This window comes from Trachemys scripta, chromosome 6 (assembly GCF_013100865.1).
Source record: "Trachemys scripta elegans isolate TJP31775 chromosome 6, CAS_Tse_1.0, whole genome shotgun sequence".
In the NCBI taxonomy this organism is placed as follows: Eukaryota; Metazoa; Chordata; order Testudines; family Emydidae; genus Trachemys; species Trachemys scripta.
In genome coordinates this window covers 41,699,160-41,716,697 of record NC_048303.1, presented here as the reverse complement: position 1 = coordinate 41,716,697, position 17,538 = coordinate 41,699,160, and the positions used below count along the sequence as shown (strand labels likewise).

General features: G+C 42.9%; 1 protein-coding gene across 6 annotated transcripts in view; it reads right to left on the bottom strand.

Annotated features, from left to right (window-relative positions):
• The window catches only part of LHFPL2 (LHFPL tetraspan subfamily member 2), a 203,305-nt gene that overhangs the window by 92,088 nt on the left and 93,679 nt on the right, over window positions 1–17,538 (bottom strand). For all 6 annotated transcript variants that reach the window (XM_034773522.1, XM_034773526.1, XM_034773524.1 and 3 more), the window contains one exon: window positions 16,251–16,316. The gene's annotated coding sequence lies outside the window, so the exon portion shown is untranslated. The remainder of the gene's footprint in view (window positions 1–16,250; window positions 16,317–17,538) is intronic.

Here is a 17,538-nt window from a genome sequence, read left to right as displayed (position 1 = left end):
TATTGTCAATAAAACGGTGTAGTATAGACAAGGCCTTAGAGAGCAATCTACAACCAAATAAGCTAAAAGTGGAAGGGATATTGGGGATCAGAGATGCCAGGAAAGAAAGTGCTCTGGTGGCTCACTGAGGAATAGGGCACAACACCCTGAAGAAACTACATAAGAATCCATATTTTTCTTTAGCTATTCAAACTGCACATTTATATCTGAGATATGGAAAGCCACTTTGAATGAGTATTATAATTAATGTTTGGAGGTTCACACATCACTCTGAGTAACTCGTACCCCCACTCTGGGTAGGAGGCAGGAGTCTGTAGAAGATGAAACTGTTTTTATCTTAAATTATCTATAGAAACCTTAGTTTCCTTGCATTGCTGTCTTTGGTCAGAAGAGTGCTCTTCTAATTCTTTTAGTGTCTATCCACTATTGGGAGGCCTGTCTCTTCATCTTGGAGTTTGTTTTTGATGGCCATATTTCAAAACACTTACCCGATGAGTATCTCAACACATCTGTCTGCTTCTGTACAGTTAAAATAGTTCAGCTCCTATATACTATCCTCTAGAAATCAATGTCGTCAAATACGTAGCAACCATACTACATCTTTTGTTTCTTTATTCTTTGCTTAATTTTGTGCATCTGAAGATGGAATTGAGCTCTGTTGAGCTCCTGCAGCTGCCTAAAGTGGAAAGAATGAAGACAAGCTATTGCCAGAAAAGTGGGAAGTAAGAAATAACAGATGTGATGTTTCAACAATATCATTGGCTAGTCCAGCCCTACAGACAGCTTTAAAGTTTGAGTTCCATTAGTCTCCCTGAGACTATGAGGTCTACTTGCAGCCTAAGCAGCTTAGCATTTCTCTTGTTTAAATGGATTTATTCGGTGACCTCAAAGTGAATGTAATTGACAGGAAGTATTCATATCCTTACAAACATGTGTGGGCTGTGTGTACAGATCTTTGATTAAAGTTAGTCACCATATTTTCCAAGATCATTTTAGCTTTTCACTTCTCCCTTTATCATTCTTTTCCACACTTACTCCTTAGAGACTTGAGCTGAGTATGATGATCCCCTTGGCACAGGATGTCTTTACACAAAGAAAATAGGATCAAAGAAAGCAATCAGGTGTGTGCATTTTTTAAATGATGGGAAAGTAGGTGACAAAGGCCCTTCAAAGAGTCAATTTAAATTACAGAAATCATTTTCACTGAAGAATATAATTCTTCCATGACAGAGTTTATTTAAGATGGCAATTATGTATAAAAGCACTGCAGTGCATCTCACACCAAGGGCAGCTAGTTTCAGCTTAATTTGCAAGACTGAATGCACTCTTATTTAAATTCATATTGTAGAATAAGAAGCATACAATTCAAGTTTATATTTTAGTGATGAAAAATATGTTTAGAAAATGTAAGCTGATACATACAGTGATTACTTCTACATAAAAGCCAATTATATGGAAACACCAGAAAAAACACATCAATGCAAAGTCTTATAACAACGGCAACTAACATGGACAGAGTTGAAGTTGGGTTATCATGTTCGTTATAAACCCTTGTTTTTGGTAGGTTTGAAATCTAGATGTAAAAATGTAGGTCTTGACTGAGAAGTATTGCTAATGATCCTCAGTTAAACAAAATCCCATGTCACATTGTGATTAAGCTCCTAGACTGCAATCTCACAGCCTACAATGAATTCTGTAAGAGTGAAGACAGCTCTTTATTAGTAGTAGTTTCTAGAGGTCTCAACGCTGTACAAAAATACAACCCAACTAGGCACTCTGAAAATATACCAGGTTCAAGAAAGAGCCACCTTACTCAATCATTGCACCAATTGTTTTAAAGGTAAATTACCAGTCCAATTAGGTTTATGACCCCGAGAGCTGCTGATCCTTTGTCCAAAATAAATAAATAAATAAAAGACTCCAAACCCTAATGCCTTTTTCTTTGCTCACTGACTTATCCAACTTCTCCCTCCTAATCAGGCATAACAATGGCTGAAAAAAGTCACTAAGGCTTGGTCTACACTACCCCCCCCAATTCGAACTAAGGTACGCAACTTCAGCTACGTGAATAACGTAGCTGAAGTCGAAGTACCTTAGTTCGAACTTACCTTGGTCCACACGCGGCCGGCAGGCAGGCTCCCCCGTCGACTCCGCGGTACTCCTCTCGCCGAGCTGGAGTACCGCAGTCGACGGCAAGCACTTCCGGGTTCGACTTATCGCGTCCAGACTAGACGCGATAAGTCAAACCCAGAACTTCGATTTCCAGCCGTCGAACTAGCTGGTAAGTGTAGCCAAGGCCTAAGGAAGGATATACAGTAGTTTCTGTCTCCACTAGCTGGTAGTAGACCTACAGTTCTGCATTAATACACTAAACATTACAGACATTTCTCAAAAAAGAAACATATAGAAGTAGATCATATGAAACAGGCAAATTAAAAAAAATATTTTTCAGAGTAACATTCAGAATATTAATAGCCTTATATAATACATCCAATATAGAAAAAATAAGATACAAATTCACAACTTGCTGTTTTATTGTTGGGCATTAAGAAAAAATAAGTTGGTCCTGGCACCATTTACAATGTATATTGAAAAAAATCCATATCACTATTATTCCATTCAAAAGAAGGAAAACATTCTATTCTTTCATTCTATATTTAAGTTTTATGCTAAGCAGAATTAAAGAAAATGAGCTTTTAAATAGATCAAAACTATTAGCAGCATCAAGCTTTTGAATCGTATTCGCAGAAGTCAGAAGTTTAGATTTAAAAACCCTCTGAGCTCCATCACAGTCCTGAGATGCATTTCTTAAGAGCTGTATGATCCAGCTTCCATTGAAGTCAATAGAAAACTTCCCATTAACTTAAATGCAAATGGGACCATGTTTTGAGTTACCATAAACTCAATAAAATTGTACCCAAAAGAATGTTCATAAAGATATTTTGTGAATTTCCTATTTTTTCTTCAGAATTCGTGCTATTCATTAAAATGCATTCCCGGGAAAACATGCAGAGACTCAAATCAACCAGGCCGCAGCCTGTTATCTTAGGCCCTGATCCAGCAAACATGTGCATGTGCTTAACTGTACTGCAGTATCATGAGTGTGAAGTGACTCATGTATCAATGTAAAATGGCCTGTAAATGGAGAGGGGTGGGAGCAGTGATGTATTAGAGAGGATGAGATTGCACATATACATGACACACATGTAAATACTATATAGTACAATCCATGTTTGCTTGCACTAAATCTATTTTATATAAAAAAAGTCTTTATTTCATTTCCATAATTTGAGTGATGGGCATTCAGGAGTGTAATTATGGTTGAAATAGTGATTAAATGTTTTAGGCTCTGCACTAGGGAAAAATGCTTAAATGCTTTGCTGAATCAAGGCCTTATTCATCAAGTTCTTTTTTTCCCAAATCCTAACTGAAGAAAAAAGAAATGGATCTCAATTTCATTGCTTACCACAAGCTGACATCACAATTGCATGTTCTGACTACAAAGACAACCAATGGGAGGAAATCTTTATGCTACACATTGTGAAATTCATAACACATTTTCATTCTGGGTTTATATACTCCTTAAAATGTCAGCTATTCAGCTCTTTTAACACCAGATACTTGAATCACATATTGCAAACGTGTTAAATTGCCACCCTGCAGTTGCTGTTGTAGTAATATATCATCACAAAAGCAATCTCCTTGTTTCTGCCACAACTGTACAGAGATTTCCTATAAAACGGAACAGACTTATTTAATTGAACAGTCATTTTTTGGTGGATGCAAGCAGCTGATATGATCTCATCTGACACTGCCTGAAATACATTCTGAGGAGCAGGGTACTCCAAATGTCACAGTCAACAACAATTGGCCAGAAGGACTGGATTCCATCCAGAGCTGAGATCATCCATGTCCTGCACTGCTTAGGTCAACCTCTTTCAAAGATCAAAACATTTGATTGAATTTTGCTCATATTGCAGCAACAAGTACAACAAACAAAAACAAGAAGTAAGTAAATTCCTTCATTGCAATTACAATGAAAAGCAATAGGAGAAAGGGAAAGGAAACAGGAAGGGATAACAAAGGTTTTATTATGTGTGTAGCACATAATAAAGTAACTTTATCCTTTAAATTCAGAATCTATCTTAATGTTTTCATTTCTTCCCTCCAGTTGGAAGTTTATGAAAAACATTGCCACAGAACTGCTAATAAACTTTTATGTACAACTTAGAGTTTATCACGTTTCAAATCCCTCTTCGAGAGCCACTTATGATACAATGCCTATGAGGAAAATCAGCCAGTTGTTGATTGCTAGGTGAACAACAGTTGCAGACAACTGATGTTATTTGTATATTTATAAAAGAAAAATATTTTTAAAATCCTTTCAACCAATTTGGAGTAACCAAGCTGTGCACAAATAAATAACCTTATTTATCTTCTGAACTTATATCATCATTACTGTTATGCTCATCCCCCTCCCCCCAACACTTCCCTCCTACTGTTTATGACAGTCACTCTTGTCTTGTTTCAAATTAGATTGCAAGTTCTCTGTGGAAGGGACAAAGTATGCCAGTGTGTTTGTTTAGTGCTCAGCAAAATAAGGCCCCACTCTTGTCTGACCAAAGAGGCAGTACCACAATATAATTAATATTTATTTGTAACAACATCCACTAAGCAGCTCAGAGTATCCATTTAAAACAATGAATATCCTATTTGGGTGAGTGCTGCATAAAGCATGTCTGTATTTATCTGTCAAAACCAGAGTCCTGCACATTGTAGGATTTACTTTTCATCCCAAGGCTAGCAGGGCTGTGGAGATGATGCATACAGTCTCTCAGTTTGCAATAACTTGACCAGGATTCCCATTCAACAAAGTACTTAACTCTTTTTTAAGTTAATCTCTATAACAAAATACTTAAACACATGCTTAATTTTAAACATATGCTTAAATCCTATTGACTACAAACAATGGACTTAAAATCATAGACAAAGTTAAACATGTGCTGAAGTGCTTTTCTAAATCAATGCCCAATGTAGGAGAATTTCCAGATCATAGATAGGCCACAAGTATTAGCCTCAAAATAACAAGGGTCAGAATTCTCAGTTGGAGGAAACGGAGGAGTTTGAGGTTATGCAATTAAATATCAATAGAAATTTTATACTGTGTTCATATGAAGCAGCTTTATATTTGTTTATATATTGCTTTTAAATTTTTCTTTCAGAGTTACCCATATTTATTCATCATCAAGAATTAGTCACAAGTAAAGCTTGAAGCGAGACGTTTTTGGTTTTATTTTAATTCAGTGCACATATTTTCTTCTCTACTCACCTAACTCAAAAATATCAGAATGGCCTTTCAACTTCACAAATAAATTCACTGTTTGCTGAGGTGATCTACTAGCAAATTCTGATTGCCCAGAAAATGCTGGTCAGCAGACTGATCTGGTGACCATCTAACCAGTCCAGAACAGACTTCTTGTGCACTGTAACCATCATGTACATACACTATCTGCTGGGCAGATCCAGTCATTTCATGGAACGTAGGCAGTCTGACCAACTAAGTTGCATTACATAGGTACACAAGGGCTTGTGTCCCAGAAGTTTCAGGCAGGCTATTACCAAGGTCTTTGAGTGAACCTGAAGTTTGTTGATGAAGTTCACTATAGTTTGTAATCTTTCTCCGGAGGTAAGCTCTTGCTGCTCTGGAATCTAACATGGCTCCTATGAACTCTATGCTGTGAGTTGAAGTAAGCATAGAGTTTTCGCTGTTAACTTTCAAGCCAAGCATGGAAAGGAGCTTTAAGGTTACTTGAATCAAGTTAGTCACCTGCTGGGGTAATCTTTCCCAGCTAATTTTAGTCAGTGAGATTTGGGTAAACCCAGATTCCTTGGTTCCACGAGTGAGCTGCTACAATTGCCACGCACTTGCTGAACATCCTCAGTGCACTGGATACACCAACAGGCAGGACCCCGGTACTAGTAAAGAGATATTCCTATCAAGAATCTAAGTTATTTCTTGTGAGCCAGATGTATGAATATAAACAGAGGCATCTTCCAGGTCAAGTCAAAAGATGCCTAGTCTTGAGGATCTAACAAGGGGATTACAGAGGCCAAAGTAATCATCCTGAATTTGAAACAACAGATCCACCTGTTGAGACATTGAAGGTCCTGAATGGAACATAAATCCGCTTTCTTCTTTGGAATAATAAATAATGGGAATAAAACCCCCGTCCCTTAATTCTAAGGGCATCCCCTCTGCTGAACTGAGATGCAGGAGGCTAACTCTTGGTTCAACAGTAGCTCATGAAACATATATCTGAAGAGGGATGGGGAAGGTGGGTTACGGGTAGGAAGGGACTAGAATTGTGTACTGTACAGTTGCCAACAACTTTTCAGACCCATTGTTCTGTGGTGATCCTAGACCAGGCTTCCCAAAAAAACTAAAGATGGTTGCTGTGACAGGGTGGAACTCACCACTCTGGGGCCTCCTGCTGGCTGTCCTGGGAATTAGCTCTGCTTGTCAGGGCGCCCTGCTTTGGTGGTGCCTTGCCGCTGTCATTTTTGTTCCAGAACCCGCACCACTCCCACGACTGCGGTGTCCTCTTCAGTGACACTGCCCTCCAGATGTGCCACACTCTGTGTTCTCCCCTTCTGGGGGGTCCCAGCAATCTCCGTCCAGCCACTACCTCAGTGGTAATTACAGTCCCTTGTCCCGGGGGCACTTCCCATGTGGCCCCAGCACCCTTTTTGACTCTTGTCTCAGGGCCTCAGCCTGTAGGCCCTAGCATGCCGCCAGAATCTCTCTCTAGCTCCCCCAGTCCCTGCTTGCAGCACTGAATTGTCCCAGATGCTAGGGCTCCTTCCTTCTGCTAGGAGCCTGGTCTTCTCCCCTAGAGCTCCAGTCAGCTACTGAACTCTTCTCTGCCCTGCAGCCCTTCTTATGAGAGCCTGCCAGACCATGATGGCTACTCCTCTCAGCCCCTTTCTAATTGGCTGCCTCCAGCGCAGCCGCCATAGGGCTGCTTTTAAGCCCTTTTCTACCAGTGAGGGGCAGCCACCCTATAAGAGTTGCCAAGAAGTGGGGGAAAAGGTAGCTTCCCCCAAAGGTTCTGCCAGGCTCTCAACTGTGATATGAAACCCATGCCAAGAGAAGTATGCTAAATGCACTGTAGCTGAGGAGGGGAAGTGGATCATCTGAATTGGAGCTTCTGGTTCTCGCTTGGTGGCTCCAATGCAGCATGTAGCAGAGGGACGCTATTTATCTGAGAGGTCTGAGGTCTGGGTTATGTTCTCCTTGGGACCAAAGCTTACAAGCCTAGAGAACATAAAGTGGCTCTACAGTTCTTTATTGAGTGAAAGGCCACATCAGTCTTTGAGTAAAAGAGGTCACAGCCCTGGAACAGAAGATCTTCCATCATTTTTGGATCCTCCCTGTGTATTCCTGATGATGGGAGCCAGAAGGATCTTCACATTGTCATCAATGTGGCCATGTTTCAGCTGTATCAGACACATTGAAAGCAGCCTGAAAGAATTTCTAGCTATCAACTGCCCTCTAGCATGATAGATTTTAATTTTTCCCTGTGCTCCTGCAGGAGTCTTTCCATAAACAGGCAATTTGTCCAGGGGTGTTCCGAGGGCTTTCACCCCTGCAAAAAATGTTATCAGATCAGATAGTTGTATTTTGCCAGAGATGCCTGGTAGTTGGCAAACATATCTGGAGATTGGGAGAGAAGCCTTTTCTGAAAAAAAAAAATCCAGTCTCTTAATGTCCTTTTCCTTTGGCACTGTTTTTTTTGGGGGGGAGGGGGGCGGGGGGGTCTGCTGAACTTTCCTGAACAAGGGAGCCCAGTACCAGATGCAAATAAAAGCACTCAAAATCCTTGAGCAGAATTTGGTACCACCTATCTGCCCTCTTGGAAGTGGTAGATATTGATGCTGGAGTCTGTCACAAGACCTTTTCAGGCTCTAACGCTCTCTAGTTAATAGGCAAGGAATGTCTACCAGGCATGGAATGGAACAGAACGCCTAGCAGCCTGTGCGACTTCTCTTGCACTACTTCCAGTGGGATGTCAAGGTTCCAGGGTTCGGCACGCTGCCTTGGCCTCCGCACCGCACTCTGATGGTGGTGCCGGTGATGCTGCGGTCGGCTTGTCCAATGCGGCTAGGGAGGGTTGGGAATACTGAACCAGCACCACCGGCACCCCCCAGTACTGCCACTGCGGAGGCCACTGTCCTTGTTGCACCGGCACCAACACTGGTGCCCCGCTGGACTCCTGTGTCAGTGGTGAGTCGACCCTTGTGGGTGACTGGCTGAAGTCCTGGTCCGATCTGGACTACTGTCCCTCCAGTGACCAGGGCGGGGCCATCTGTCTGCTGACCCTGGTGGGCAAACACTGAGGCAACGGGGAGTAACACCACCTGTCTGAGGACTGGTACTGGGGCGAGCGAGACCGACACAGAGTTCCCAAACAGTCCCTCCAAAACGGTGACCAACGTCGAGGGGACTGCTTGGACAAGGGTGACTGATGCCTGGTCGACCCCACGGTTGGGCGTTTGCTGGTACTGGCAGTAAAGGGAATGGTGCCTCGAATCAGGCATCCCCATCTCATTGGGGACCTACGCCTTCTGGCTGGTGAGCTGAGGCATGGTGACCGGGGACCGAGGTCGCGGCAAAGGAGACCTGAGTCTGCAGTCCGGTGACTAAGGGTTTTCCACCAGTCTATGCTGCTGCACCTCGATGGACTTGGATGATTTGGTTGATTTAGTTGGGAATTGGTCCTGCTTTGAGCAGGGGGTTGGACTAGATGACCTCCTGAGGTCCCTTCCAACCCTGATATTCTATGATTCTATGACTTGCTCTTCAGTGCCAAGGGCAGGGCTGCGTCACTCCCCTGGCATGGCACCTGTCAGCTTTGCTCTTTAGTCACTGGAACCACTTCGGGCCCTGAAGGCCCTACTGTAGGCTAGGATCTCCTGCCACTGTCCAGGGTGGGGGGCAAGTCCCTGGCCGGGATTAGGGATCCGACTGCCGCGGTACCCCCTTGGAGACCCGAAGCAGGCACATGGCCTGACGTTAATCCTCTGCCCGTAGGCCTTCGGTCCTTCAGCGCCGAAGGGCTCAGCTCTTCTGCCGCTTCCTGGGCACCAGCGAAGGGGAGCGGTGCTGGCTGAGTCCGGTGCGGATGGCGTGCTCCGCACCGAAACCGATTCACTCAGCATGGGGTTGGCCATAGAGGACTCCAGTGTGGGACAAAGAGCCGATTCCATTAGGAGAGCCCTCAAGTGGATATCCTGCTCCTTCTGTGAGGGCGAAAGTTTTTACAAATAAGACACTGGGCAATGTGCATAACATTGTGGATGGCTTTTCACAAATGGGCCTCCCTAACTGCGGAGGGGCAATAGATGGCATTCACATTCCAATTCTGGCACCAGACCACTTAGCCACTGAATACATTAATCACAAGAGGTATATCTCAGTGGTTCTCCAGGCGCTTGTGGATCACCATGGGCATTTCACAGACATTAACGCAGGCTGGTCCAGAAAGGTGCATGACGCACGTATCTTTTGGAACACTGGCCTGTTCAAGAAGCTGTAAGCAGGGACTTTCTTCCCGGACCAGAAGATCACCGTAGGGGAAGTCAAAACGCCCATTGTGATCCTGGGAGACCCCACCTACCCCTTAATGCTGTGGCTTATGAAACCATACACGGAACAACTTGACAGCAGCAAGGAGTGGATCAACAACAGGCTGAGCAAGTGCAGAATGACTGTTGAGTGTGCATTTGGCTGTTTAAAAGCCTGCTGGCGATGCCTGTATGAAAAGCTAAACATGGCCGATGACAATATTCCCATGCTGATAGCCGCGTGCTGTACACTCCATAATACTTGTGAAGGGAAGGGTGAAAGCTTCACTCAGGGATGGACCGCAGAGGCTCAGCACCTGGAGGCTGAGTTTGAACAGCCAGAGACCAGGACTATTAGAGGGGCGCAGCGCAGGGCCATAAGGATCAGGGATGCCTTGAGGCAGCAATTTGAAGCTGAAAGCTGGTAATATTTGTTCCTATGCTCGAGATTGCAGTGCTTGTAATGCTAGTAGATGATTGGTGCACATGATGCAAGGGGGCTTAACATAATTGTATGTTGCTTTGCAGTGCTCTTCTTGCTTTCACTTAATAGAATAAAGATTGCTTTCAAACCTACACAATTATTTTATTAAAAGACAACAACCAGAGGAGAGAATCAAATGAAAAAAATTCATCATCAGGGAGGGTGATGGGGGAAGGGAAGGTCTCAAGAGAAGGAGGGGTCCCGGGATGGCTACAGATTTGTGTATGTCCAGGGATCATACCCAACTTTCTCCTTTGGAGTACGATGCTTCAGCAGGATCCTGTACTTCAGCAGGCCCAAACTGCAGAGGGATGGGTGTTGAGAGCAGTGGGAGACCACAGTGCTCGACTGTGACGGGGCAGGAGTGGAATGCTGTGGGTAGAGTGGAGCCTGAAGTTTGATAACAGTATGTTGGCAGTGTATGTGGGGTGCATGGGAAAGAGTCTTGCAACAGCAGCTGCAGGGCAGAGTGGGCACGGAGCTGCTTGTTTCGACCCCTCCTTCTCTCAGCTGGAGCTCCATAATGTTCAAGAGCTGCTCCGTTGCTTCTTTCTAGTGTGCCGCGTTCTCCTTTCAGTCCCTCTTCTCGCTGTCCTGCCACTCCTTCAATTCCTGTTTCTTGGCGGTAGAGTGCATCATAACCTCATGGAGAAAATCCTCTTTAGTTCTTCTTGGCCATTTTCTAATTCTGCGCAGCCGTCCTGCTGCCAATAACAAAGAGGGAGGCTCGGCTCCAAAGGTCATCAAGCAATGTGAAGTTTAAATGCAACATTTTACAGAAGCAATATTGTTTGCAACACAGCCAACACTGATTCAGTGCTTTAAAATGCAGCCAGTACTCACACACCTGTCATTAACTGGCTGACCCCAGGCAAACACAAATGAGCCACAAGACCCCCAAAATGGTGAGTAGCCGCAGGGGCAGGGTAAATCACTCTTCCCGCACTGGACATGTGGCTCTTGGGGAGACTTTAGGGAGGGCCTGATATTCATTCCAATCCCCACATTTTCCACAGGATGTGATCACTATGGAAGATATCTCGCTACTGAGGGTGAGCAGGGAATCAAGGGAGGGTCTTCTCCAAGTCTACGACTTCCGTCCTGGCCCCTATGCGGCTCACCTGTGTGCAGCAATGGTCCCCCACCCTGTGTCAGCACAGTGGTGCGGGAAAGTTACTGTTAACGGGGCAAGAAACAAAACAGCTCTGCAGAGGAGATTCCCATGAAGTGAGGGAGTCAATCAACACCCTGTTTCACTGCTGAGAGTAGGCATGCGGTGGGAGACAAGCCTGCTTTCTGCAACCCTCCAGCCCCCAACAACTCGCTTCAGCAATTCCCAAAATCAGATTCTCTTACAAGGGCCTCCTCTCCTGTTTGCGCTTTGCCTAGATCCAACTGCTGTGACTGCCTAGGCTCCTCCAGGGTAGAAAAGAGCTCCTGGCTGCATGCATCTCTGACCTCCGAGTCTTCCTCTGCCTCTGGGTTCTCCTCCCACTCTTCATCCAAGATTTCCTCCTCCTGGCTCAGTCCACTCTTGACTGGCACGCAAGCCAACGAAGTATCCCGAGGGGCCTTAGCAGTGGAGGTGGGGTCGCCACCGAGTATCGTGTCCCGCTCTTTGTAGAACCAGCAGCTCGTGGGCGCAGCACCGGAGCAGCAGTTTGCCTTCCGCGCCTTCTGGTAGGTGTTCCGCAGCAACTTCACTTTTATCCTGCACTGCAGTGTGTCCCGGTCATGGCCCCTTTCTATCATCCATCGTAAAATCTGTCCATAGGTATCAAAATTCCTACGGCTGGAGTGCAACTAGGACTAGTGTGACATTATTGATATAATCTGGGACCATATAGAACATGGTTGAAACCAAAGTCCTGTAGTATACACCAAATCTTGTATAAAGGGGGTCAAATGAGGTGTCTAAGACAAGGTTATGATTTACTGGTTATAATTATGCTGTCTATATGCGTGTATCAATTTTGTAGTTGAAGTTATAAATATTGGCTCTAAACTGTCTGTATTTCAAACTTATGCTATGCTTCTGGGAGACATCCCAGACAAGTTGGTGTTAGCTCTGCCTAGCCTGCTTGATGGCCCATTAAGGACCACCAGCTATACAACTGACCCATGGAGAGAAGGCAAATACGCCTTGTAACTCAGCAAAGTATGCAAGAACTTGCCCATGTGACTCCAGACTCCATTTTGCTGTAATTTTCCACAGTAAGAACAAAGAGGTGTTCTTACACCTGGAAAAGACTATAAAAGGCTGATGCCTCATCTCCATTTTGTCTTCAATCCTGCTTCTTACCTCTGGAGGGACTTTGCTACAAACTGAAGCTCTACACAAAGGACTGAATGACCCATCTCACCTGTGGATGTACTCCAGAGACTTGATTTTAAACCTGCAGTTTATTCTATCACTGCTACAAGCCTGAACCAAGAACTTTGCCATTACTGTATGTAATTGATTCCATTTAACCAATTCTAGCTCTCATCTATATCTTTTTCCTTTTATGAATAAACCTTTAGATTTTAGATTCTAAAGGATTGTCAACAGCGTGATTTATGGGTAAGATCTAATCTGTATATTGACCTGGGTCTGGGGCTTGATCCTTTGGGATCAGGAGAACCATTTTTCTTTTACTGGGGTATTGGTTTTCATAACCATTTGTCCCCATAACGAGTGCTACTGGTGGTGATACTGGGAAACTGGAGTGTCTAAGGGAATTGCTTAGTGTGACTTGTGGTTAGCCAGTGGGGTGAGACCAAAGTCCTCTTTGTCTGGCTGGTTTGGTTTGCCTTGGAGGTGGAAAAACCCCAGCCTTGGGCTGTAACTGCCCTGTTTTAAGCAATTGGTCCTGAATTGGCACTCTCAGTTCGGTCCTGCCAGAACCGCATTGTTACAACTGGACAGTCTCCCTTCCCCAAATGCTGATGAGGTCCAGCAGCTCGGCTGATGAGGTCCAGCATGCTCCAAGCGGGGGATCGCCTGGTGCATGGAGCAGGCATGGCCACCTGGAAACATGCGCTGAGACCACTGCACGCATCACTGAGCAAACAGGAAGGGGACTTTCAAATTTGCAAAGGAATGTACGGGATGGGGGTGACGGTTGATCACCTGAGGTAAGGGCAGTAGAGTTCAGACCGATGACCAGAGAGGTGAGGACAGGCATTGTGGGACACCTCCCGGAGGCAAATCACAGCACTGTAATCATCATTGTGTCTACACTGGTACCACTGCGCTGTAGCCCCGCCACGGAATGCTGTATGCCTCTCGTTGGAGTGGGTTTTTTCGAGCGCTACAACTGTGCAGCTTCTGTACACTAAGTGGCTTGGCAGTGTGTACACCTCGGGAGTTAAAGTGCAGAAAGCTGCTTTACTGTGCAGAAACTTGCCAGTGTAGACAAGGTCTGTGTAACTGTCTGGATTTTAGAGCACTTAGAAGAGTCAAGTTTAAAGCAAATAAAATAGCTAAAGGGTTTCCACTCCTCCAGTTTTTTTGTATTGGTTCATGCATAGTGTAAAAAATGTACATTTTCTTAAATACTGTTTTCGGTTTGGGTCCCCCAAAGATTTAGTGGGTGCCATTTACTACCTTGGGTAAAACTCAACAGATTGAGACCATTTTGACCCAATCACATAAATAGTTTGATCTTTAGCTCTGGGGTGAAAATCCCACCTAGAATTTTTTTTAAATGGTTATTTTGGGGGGCTTACATCTCCAGAACTGCTGGCTCAAATGACTCCAAATTTGGGTCACTAAGCTTACCTTGCACCCTTCCGAGACACAACAAAGAAAACTGACTAAGCATGTCGATTTTAGAAGACAATGTCTTAAAACAGATGTCATGACGCAACCTTAACTATAGTGACACTTCCACACCACTATAAATTTACTTTAGGAAATAATCGTATGCAGTTCTAGATGATGTTCCTGTTGGTAAACTACGTATACTCCTCCCCACCAAAAAGTTTGGGATTAATCCTGTTTTTAGAAAATAAACAAACAACAAAAATCCCAAGCATATAGCTATCCAGAGGCCATAATAGAAAGAGGGAATATGAAAAAAAATAGGCAAGGGATGCTCATTATCTTTCATTTGTGTTGCCCTTGGAACTCTAGCAATAGCAATAAGGAGTGGAAAACTAAACTAACAAATTATGACCTGTAGGATATGAATGCAATAGCCTAAAACATCAGAATACAGAGGGTAATTAAAGATGCACCTTGATGACACAGATGGGTACCTTTTGAACCAAACACCATTATCTATTCTATTTATCCTCAGTCAGAGTGGTACATGCAATAATATCTGTAAATGCTAAAAGATGGGAGGGATTGCAAACACTGTGAAAGTCAAGATTAATCATAGAAACGTAGGACTGGAAGGGACATTGAAAGGTCATCTAGTCCAGTCCCTTGCACTGTGGCAGGAATAAGTATTATCTAGACCATCTCGACAGATGTTTGTCCAATCTGCTCTTAAAAACTTCCAGTGACAGAGACTCCACAATCTCCCAAAGTAATCTGTTCCGGTGCTTAAACTATGCTTACAGTTAGAAAGTTTTTCCTAATGTCTAACCTAAATCTCCCCTGCTGCAATTTAAGCCCATTACTACGTGTCCTGTCCTCAGCAGTTAAGGAGAACAATTTACCATGCTCCTCTTTATAACAATCTTTTATGTATTTGAAGACTGTTACATCCTCCTCCTCCACCGTCTTCTCTTCTCTAGACTAAACAAACCCAATTTTTGCAATATCCTTGTAGGTCATGTTTTCTAGACCTTTAATCATTTTTGTTGCTCTCCTCCGGAAATTCTCCAATTTGTCCATCTTTCCCAAAGTGTGGTGTCCAGAACTGGACACAGTTCTCCACTTGAAGCCTTATGAGCGCTGAGTAGAATGGAAGAATTACTCCTCATGTCTTCCTTACAACACTTCTGCTAAGACATCCCAGAATGTTGTGGGTTTGTTTGTTTTTTATTTACAACTGTATTACATTATTGATTCTCATTTAGTTTGTGATCCACTATAACCTCCAGATCCTTTTCTACAGTACTCCTAGGCAGTCATTTCCTGTTTTATATTGTGCAATTCCTTCCTAAGTGGAGTACTTTGCATTTCTCCTTATTGAATTTCATCCTATTTATTTTAGACCATTTCTCCAGTTTGTCAAGATCATCAATCCTAACCATCATCTTGATAAATTAGGGCAGTGAGCTGAAGTCAAATACGATTCAGTAAGGATAAATGTAAAGTTGGTTCACATAATTTAATATGATACTCAAGTCTATGACACTACCAAAAAGGCAAAAGTATAAGATGTATAGTGTGCATGAAAATTCTCCTCTACTCACCACCAGTTAATTCTCAATTGGAGCAACAAATTTCTTTTGCATCATTTTTTTAAAAGTATCATATTGGAGAGAGTTAAGATTTTGTAAGATGCTTACAAAAATTTCTTCAATAAATTTCAATTAATAATGAATTTTTAAAAGCTTATTCCTCCTGTGTTGCCACACGAGACATGAGGGATTTTCAGTAGAGAGGAGAGGATACATGAGATGATAAATCTTTAAAAAGAGACACAAAATAAAAGTTTAAGAACCCTGAAATAAATATAAAGTTTCTATTACAAGTAAACTCAGTTTGTTGTAATTCCTTAACTCACTCTGTATTTATAGGTATGTTCCATCAGAACTATTTTCACAAATGTTAAACAAAAATTATTTATCCTATATACTTTCATGACTCTTGTAATTTCATATTCAGGCACCAGTTATACTAAATACAACACATCTCAATATATACTAGTGTTGCACCAGGTGCTGCTGTAACTCACCTATTTGAAATATTTAGGTTCAATCATTCAAATACGAGATTTTCTAATGCATTGAAAACTAAGGCTTTTTATTCCTTTATTTATTTTGTTAAGTAGTCACCAAGTTCTTGTCTTCTGTAACTTCCTTAAAGCTTTGGTGTACTCTATCAGTGCTTATGATCAGTTGAATGATATTTAATGCTAAAAAGGGATCTTTAAAATGAGAAGAATCTAGCCATCTTCCATCTATTAAGTAGTTACCCAACTTCAAGGCCTCACAAAACATGGAAACAATAGCTAATGCAATCTGAATTTCTTTTACTCACCTGTGTTATAACTCAGATGACCACTTTAAGGGAATCTGGTTGACCACTTCAGAAGACCAGCAACACCTGGAGAAAAATTTGAAATGTAAGAAAGTTATTATAGAGCCAAAAATACTAACCACACAATTTATGACTCCTAATAGTCCCTGGAATTTTAAAACTTTTCTTATAAAAGGCTGCACATGGTTAATGTTTCACTAGTATAACATTTCTACTTCACCAAAAAAATGCAACATTTTGGACACCACTCCAAACCACTGATGAACCAAGAAAAATAAGCATGTTTGAAAGAGTAATGTATAAACCATTAAGTATGCTCAAGAACATGCCTTTGCCATTCCCTTCTACCACGTTAAGAATTTATGCAGAGGTTTTCAAATATGGCTAAGGGATTTGCATGCCCAATACCCATTTAAGTTAATGTTTCTATTTAGGTGACATTTATGAAAAATTTGAAAAACTTTCTAAAATGGGAAAATATAATTAATCTAAACAGTGGACTGTGACTTCAGGTACAACTCTGCAAGCTTCTGGACACATCTTGGAATGTGAAGAACACCCTCAATTTCCAGGATATGTTTAGTAGGATTGGGTTCATTATGACTTTTCTCTCATTTGCAGAAGGAAAATGAGGTGATGAACTTGCTGAACAGTAGTAGGTCAGCAGAAGGCAGGGCCATGAATCTGCTGGAGAGATATAAGTTGCTGGGTGGGAAATGTTCCATGGCAGTTGTGAAGAGTGGCTCACACAGAAGCAGGCTGTGTGGGACCTCTGACCAGAGAGAGGTGCTGAAGTCACTTGGTACAGTAAAATGAATATTGGAACCCCCTCGAGGGACTAGTCTTGCAGCACTTCAGGGGCAGCTCATCAGCCCAGGCAAGTGAGGCACAGCCTAACCAAGAATTCCCAAAAGTTACAAAACATATTGTGTATATTTCTTTTTATTTAATTCATATATACAGATTGAAGGACAAATTGTGATTTGATTTAAATGTCACAACTCACTCTCTCCAGTCGCAAAATGCAATGCCAAAGAGTTTGAAGAATGTAATGCTGCGTAAGGCTCAAACCTTGGTATAGCTAATAGTGCAAGAAGCTGACTTGTTACCATGACAATTTCCCACACCCAGGAGTCACTTTAAAAGGGGTCTGCTGTGGTAACTACCGCTTGGTGAGCCCATAGGAGGACTGCAGCAGTTGAGCCCAGGCTGCAGGGGGCTTGCAAGGGCCGGGGATGGATCTGTGTGGGGGGCCGTCCTGGCCCTCTCTCCCATTGGGGGGGGGGGG